The sequence below is a fragment of the Anarrhichthys ocellatus genome, unplaced genomic scaffold (assembly GCF_004355925.1).
Source record: "Anarrhichthys ocellatus isolate YVR2014 unplaced genomic scaffold, GSC_Weel_1.0 scaffold11, whole genome shotgun sequence".
Lineage (NCBI taxonomy): Eukaryota > Metazoa > Chordata > Actinopteri > Perciformes > Anarhichadidae > Anarrhichthys > Anarrhichthys ocellatus.
In genome coordinates this window covers 1,085,671-1,093,170 of record NW_022280041.1, presented here as the reverse complement: position 1 = coordinate 1,093,170, position 7,500 = coordinate 1,085,671, and the positions used below count along the sequence as shown (strand labels likewise).

Here is a 7,500-nt window from a genome sequence, read left to right as displayed (position 1 = left end):
ACAACAAAAAACCCCGTTTAGCTTTTGTATGGGCTTTCAACCGCATGTTGAAGTTTTAAAATTCATGCTCCATACTTGGAAAAGACAAAGTGGACCTTGAGTCAATATATTTAGCCACTTAACTTTAATTGTGGCAACTAAAAAACATTTTCAGGAATTGCAATCTATAATTAATTTTATCTGAAAATTCAATATTTCTTTATTTTTTTTGTTTTTCTTGCAGATTTTCCAAAAGATTGGAAAGCCTTTTAACAACATAACTGTCAATACATGTATGTGACCATGATTTCCACATTTCATCATTTGTCCAAAACATTTTAAATCCACTTCAGATGAAACTTGTGTCGGAATGTTTTAGCATAACGTTAATTTGTTCGAGTACGTATATTAATGCTTTTTTTTTTTTTTCAACTGTTGGCATGTTTTGATGTACATACCGCGAGCGTTTGTTGAAAATAAAAGTCAGGAGAGCATGTTGTCATGTGTGTCTGCTGCGTCTTTAAGGGGTGATTTATGAAGTGTGTGGTGGTTAAAAGAGGCTTTTTAATGGAGAGCGTTTTTGAGAGGAACCACAAATGTCGGGCCAGTTTCCTTTAGAAGTGATGTTCCTCCTAAATTAATGGCCTGGAAATTCACACCAAATGTAGGAGTCACCAGCCGGAGCTGGCATGTGCAGAACAGAAGTGCGTGTGCGCGTGTGTGTGTGTATGTGTGTGTGTGTGTGTGTGAGAGAGAGGATTCCCTGTGATCTTTATGAACACTGCTGCGGTCACCTCGGCGGTTTGAGCCCAACGTAGCCGGAGCAAATGAAACCCATTACACCGTTTACGAGTTTGGAAAAGGAGAGACGATTGAAATTCTACCTCATAAACTGGGAGGAGGAGGAGGGTGAGGAGGGTGAGGTGGGGGGGGTTACACGGTAACCGTGAAGAAGGGCTGTAAACACGAGAGACTTTGTGTGTGTTTATGTAGTTTTTCGTTGCTCCGCAGAATCAAATTGGAAAAACTTGTGGGAACTCTAGAGGATTCGGAGCACCGCTGGAATTCCTGGATTGTCTCTTCACTGAAAAAAAAAAAAGATCCATCGTGACCCATTCAGATAATTATTTATAAGGAAAATGGGTCTCCTGGTTGTTGACAGCTGGATATGTAGACTTAACCAAGAACACTAGTCAAAGGAACATCCGTTTGTCACGGTCAGCCATGTTTGTTTGTGTGGAACACCTGGAACACCTTGAAAAACGCTGACGAGCGCAAATTGAACGAACCACTTTATTACGAGTTTACAGCAAGTGTGAAAAAACAAGTGATTTACGTAGTTTAATGCAGCATACATGTCGCATATTGCTGAGAAATGACAAGTGTAGAAAAGTTCATCATTGGAGGACTTTCTTTTGGGAACAACTGGTCCTGGTTCGTTACATAACGTTTGTCTACTTGCAGCCCAGTTTTAAATTGCCTACAGACAAGATTATGACACATATATATATATATATATATTTTTTTTTGAATCCCACCTAAACAAGCCGGGCGATGCAGACGTACTCTGTAAAGGAGTTGGCGCAAACCTTTGTCCTCCAGACTTACGCAGATTCATTCTTTTCCCTAATATGAAAACGGAAAGCTTATTCTTGCTCAATCAAACGTCTTTTTCTAAATTCTATTCTCTCATCAGTTTCATTAAACCTCTTTATCACACTTGGGAAATGTCCTCCAGGTCAAAGAAGCGTCATAACTGCGACTAAAACAACTGGTTCCATTGTGACATACAGGTTCTCCATGTTCTGGTTGTTGTGTTGGACACACCTTCACTGCTCCGAGGCCAAAAACAAACTTTTTCCAACGACTTTTATGCAAATCAGCAGCGGCGGGGCCCTTTATTTATTGTTTCACCACCAGTGCTTTGAATAGTTTGTCATCCGACTCTCTCTGATTCAGATAAACCAAAGCCTCGCCCGTCCTGTTGGGTAAAGGGAGTTCTGCCAGTTGCGCTAAACATTTGCATGAGTCTGTTTAAATTTGGGGAATTCTGTCAAAACAAAGCAGAACACACGCACTTTGGGAGAAATCTGGGGAGGTCCATGCTGTTTTTATTAAAGGTTTAATCACTTTTCATCATTAAAACAACATGCTGTAATTAATTGTCCTATGACGGAAATCACAAACGGTTCAGTTTGATTTGCATAACGTCTCCACCCCAGAAGGGTCGAACAAAGTGGGGCTGCTCCTCCTCCTCCTCCTCCTCATCAACATGTGAAGTGTCTGCGGTCAATGGCGGAGGGGATTTACTCGCACAATAAAGACAGATGCCACCTTTTATCTGCTTAACGGAAGAGAGGCCGAGCGCGTGGCACTTGGACCACGGCGGCTGCATGTTGTTGGCGCGTAATGGCGTCGTCCCTCTGCAGACATGAATGATGCATGGCTTTGTTTTTTTGGGGGGGTGAATTGGTCGAGGTTCCCCAACGACACTTTTGGTGATTTCCCCCCAAAGCAGCCTGTTGTTTGTCCCTTATGAATAAAATAGGAGAAGTTTAAAACATTAACTGTTAAACATTGAATCTGCATCCTGTGTGTCTGTGATCACCTCCGATACCTGATAGTCAGCACCAAGTAGTTTAACGTGTTGCTTTTGCCTCCAATAACACAGCAACAGGGCGGTCTGGTGTTACAGATTCATTAAAAATAAGAGGAAATTGATTTTGTTGCAGCAATAATGAATTAAGAGGAAATCAAGTTGCAGGAAAAGTTGCAAAAAGCACACAAATGAAACGCGTTTATCTTGTGACTTGTTTCATTTTTTTTATGCATAACATCTCTTCCTTTATATTTTAGTTATGTACACATGGTTTTATGACCCAGCCAAACCAAATTGTGTGACCAAATAAAAGTGCAATAAAATAAAGCAAGCTATAAATACATTTTAAGGGTTTTAAGTGGCCGTGACTGCGCTGTGATTTAAGCAAAGTGACGTTAATGGTAGTCTGAGCTTTGACTGATGTCTTTTTTGTATTTAAAAGGTGGTTAATTAATGAATTAATGAGACACGGAGCAGAACACAAACATTACTAAGATCTTTTCTTCTGCTCCAACCGCCACATGACGTGATAAATCGCTCGGTACATATTCATCAGTGTCTCTAATCACACGAGGACGTCTGCACAACAAGAGCATGCAGTTATGCAAATCATTCACAGACCACCAGCCTCTCTCTCTCTCTCTCTCTCTCTCTCTCTCTCTCTCTGGGTGAGAGACAAAGACAGAAGTGGTCCATTTGATTCCTGATGGTGTTTTCACTTCAGACTGAGCAACATCTGCCCTGCAGAGCGGCGGCGTATAAACTCTGGAGGCTGGATTCACCTCACGAACCCGGAGCTTGAAAGACCCTATCTGTTTTGTTTCTTCCACAGAAGACATGTTGACACGTCTCAGAAAAAAGCACACAAATAACCTGAAAGAGTGATGGCTGGGTTCCATTTAGCTGCTTCAGTTTCAGGGTCCTGGTATAGTGTGTGTTGGTTTGCTGTCCCGCTGTCGTGGTTTACGGGGACATTTCTTGAAAGACCTTCTACACACACAGACTCATCACGACAAGTTAAATTCTGCAAAACCCCGGATTATGTTGCGTTTACGAATGCTCAGTGATACGTTTTTAGAATGATTTCTTTACTCAATATGTAGCATTTTATAGAAATAGAATAAAAGTAGAAGTGTTTTTCCGTTAGTTGTTTTGGTGACAACACACGTCAGTTGGCCCGTAAAGCGTCGTTGCGGCGCTCGCTGGGAAGAGAGCGGATGCAAGCTAGCTACCTAGCTAACTTGCTAATTCCACCATGCTTTAATGCTACATCGGTTACAGAAAATGAGCCAAACAAAGTTGACGATAGCGACGTTCTTTCCTACGCTGTGATAAGAGTGTGTGGATGAAGCATTAAGCTGTTCAATGGCGCTGCGACTGTTGGTTTAGTTTGTACGTAAGTTAGCGCGCTACAACTCTAGGTTGATTTGATATAGGAATGTCCGTTCTACTCCTGTTTTATTTCTATTTTACATCTCCCTCTCTCTTTCCGCTTGTTTCCTGTCTGCCTCCTCAAAAACAAGAAAAATTCAACATTTAATGGCTGGTTTTTATCCGTCAGAATCACAGGAAGCAGATTAAATTGTGTAAGGCGACTTGCGCCTGTTGTGACTCGTCACTGCGTCGACGCTTAACAAGCACAGCTTGTTCATAAGCTTCGTGGGAAAAAAAGCAACTCCCAACTTTATCCAACAAGTTGTGAGTTAAATAACACCCACGGCCATTGTTTTCTGTGGACAAGTCCTCACACGGCGAAGTCTTGTCAGCGTCAACAAGCTCTAAAGAATCAGTATTCATTCGCTCATTCCGAGCTGCACCTCGTGTACTTCTACTGCGGAGGGTGCAGTTTGTGGTATGATCACAGCCGATGGGCGTGTACAACACGAATACACCAAATACAAAAAAGCTAATGTTATTTATTCCTTGAGGAAAATGTGTGATATTGGGCTGTATTAATAAAATGTACTCACAAATAAACCATCACTTAAATTAAATTAAAACAAATACTCTTTGACATGATCTGAGAAAGCCACTGCCACTGCCTTGTATTAAATTAAGTTTTTATTAATTTATTTTATTCTATACCTGTCTTATTCTATTTTATATTTTGTAATTGTTCTACTCTCTTGGCTCTTTAATCACTGTTTTTTTACATTTGTAGCGTGTCTCTTTCGCTGTTGACGTTTAATTTAAGCACTTTGAATTATATGTAATAATAATATTATATTATATATTTATAACTTGCCTTGCCTTCATTTATGTAGCACTTTTTGAAACTCGTGTTTTACATTCGGAAGAAGAGACGGACAAGATGATTTAAAACAATTGTGTAATAAATAATATAAGGACACAATGTGTACAAACGACAAAAATATAAAGTTATAAGAGCAAGAGCAGTGCATTTTTATATATTTTCTTTTTATTAAAGTGACCTATAGAGCAGCATAAAACGCATAAAAATGCTTATATTTGAATGATAATTTGCTTTATTCATAATCTGAGTCGATCATTATTTGGCCCCGCTCCCTTGTGTTTGTCTCAACCAATAAGATCTGTCCATCCGGATCCGCTTTGAATCCATTTCCTGGTTTTGGGGATTTCCCACACACACACACACACACACCGGGCCGGTCAGTGAGGAGAGCGCGAGGCACTGAGCGCTCCTCATTCAGTAAGGAGCTCATTGAGGAGCTGACTAACCCTCCAGAGTCTCTGCAGTTCAGCCTCTGAAGAACACTTTCACTTTTTAAATCTCCACAACAAATCTCTGTGGACTCTCCGGACTGTTACTGGACTCCTCCGGGCTGCACCGGGCTTGTTTTTATCCTCCTCGCAGGTTGGTTTATTCCCTCTGCTGGGCTTCTGTTGCTCTGACAGGACGTGTCGGTGTGTGTGAATGAGTCTCCCTCCTAAAGTGTTTACATAACATTTAAATGAGGTCAAGCGGCTGTTTGTTTCTGCCTCGAGCTCAACGGGTTTTCTCTGCAGGAGCTCGTGTGAAATCTAAATTTCCTCTTTGGTGTTGAGCTTTTAAATATCTTAAAGTCTCTTTATACCCACCGGGTTTAATCTTTAACAGTAGAAATGAACGACATGATTGCTTTTACGTTTGTTTCTCTAAATGCAACCAGTTCTGGTTTATTTGAAGCATGTTTGCAATTTTGCATTCGTTGTGACTCTTTCGTCATTTCACAATTAAATAAAAGAAAATGTGATACGAGCTTAATATTAATTGGAGTTTTTCCAGAATCAGAATACTTAATTGATCCCCGGGGAGAAAAAAAGGATTATGTAGAATAAGAATGTAAATTATGTACATAATATATAACACAAGTAAAAGTATAAATTATGTATTAATGGAGCTGCACAAGTTATTGTACAGTTTAGGCATTATTGCACAAAGAGTCTTAATAATACGTTGAAGTACTTAATTTTAAGAAGTAATTTTTCCCAGTTTTGCAAAATACAACAGACTAAAAACTTTGGTGAAGTCTGTTTTTTGTCTTTTTCTTTAATTGGCTTCTCATTAACCGCCTTCAATGTGGAGTTGGAGGCAATTAAAGCAAATGGTGAATGCGTCATGCTGGGACAGCATATGGTGTGTGTGTGTGTGTGTGTGTGTGTGTGAAAGGGACTCAATTGGCTCGTCACGCTTTAATTGTGTAATTGAAACCCCTGTTGTTGTTGGTTGGTGTGTGTGTGTGTGTGTGTGTGTGTGTGTAGTAAATTTATACTTTTATTTAATTTATATCACATTTAATGACCAAACACCAAGATCCACTTCTCTAGTTCTCGTCCGTGTCTGTGTGACGGATCTTGTGATTTGATAGAAAGCTCCAGAACAGCGACTAAAGGGACCTCGAGCTCATGTAATGTTGTAGAAACCATATTGACTTTAAAGTTACTGACTCAGTGTTCCTGTTGGGAGCCACAGTGAGGACTTACCAGAGAGTAGTGACTTTATTGTTCTTTAATATCCCTCATAAACGTATAAAACAGAGCTGCAGTTATTACTTTTATCCGCTGTTAATAATTGTTCTTATTAAATGTCATAATTTTGTAGTTTTGACGGAAAAACAGTCCAAAAAGGGGCGTTTAAAGGCTGCAATCCATGTGCATATTTCCTCTGTTTTATATCCAACTTTCACTATTTCCTGTATATAATCTGATGAATCAATACAACAATCATTAGCTGCAGCCCTAACACACACCTGGAGACTGTGTATTGATTATGTAAGAGCTACTAACAGCAGGAGGAGACCTTTTAGATAATTAAAGTACACGCAGACCGGTTCACAGCCAAGACAGCAGCCCGACTGCTAAATTAAACATATTTAAAGCCAGCGCCGACTGAGCGATCTCATGAAAAGTGTTGAAGGAACACAATGAGTCCGGTCAGCTGTGAACAGGAAGAGCACTGGCTTCTCTACTTCGATACCCATAATTCCTCTGGGTTGTGACGTCCCTGAACCCGGAGCTCTGTGGTGATTTTAACCAAATAGTCACAACATTTCAATCTACTGGCTTTCGTGTACATGGACGAATTGTCGTGATGTTTCGGATGAAAACAACACCAATGGAAAGTCCGGTAGGATCCTTTTTCGTGGTGGACACACAAATTAAACGCATCCACATGGAGCAGCAGAGCTGGTGACGAAGTGTTGAATAGTAAGAAAGAGCGCTTCTGTTGGGAGGGGAGCAAAGAATCCAAATCATAAAAAATAAGCTGTTTTCTTCTGTTTCCAAAAACAGAATGTCTGCAGTTTTTTTTATTTGTATTTGTTTGTGTCTCCTGGACTCAATGTGCTGGAAAGCTGTTGAGCGGAGGCACCATGTGCAGCCCGGCCCTGACAGTAATCAGTCAATGAATAATGAACACACACACACACACACACAGACCTTTCATTGACAGCTGTTTGGTA

General features: G+C 40.3%; 1 protein-coding gene across 1 annotated transcript in view; it reads left to right on the top strand.

Annotated features, from left to right (window-relative positions):
- The first annotated feature begins 5,216 nt into the window (after positions 1-5,216).
- Positions 5,217-7,500, top strand: part of cited1 (Cbp/p300-interacting transactivator, with Glu/Asp-rich carboxy-terminal domain, 1) — a 6,638-nt gene continuing 4,354 nt past the window's right edge. The window contains exon 1 of the mRNA XM_031850621.1: positions 5,217-5,414. The gene's annotated coding sequence lies outside the window, so the exon portion shown is untranslated. The remainder of the gene's footprint in view (positions 5,415-7,500) is intronic.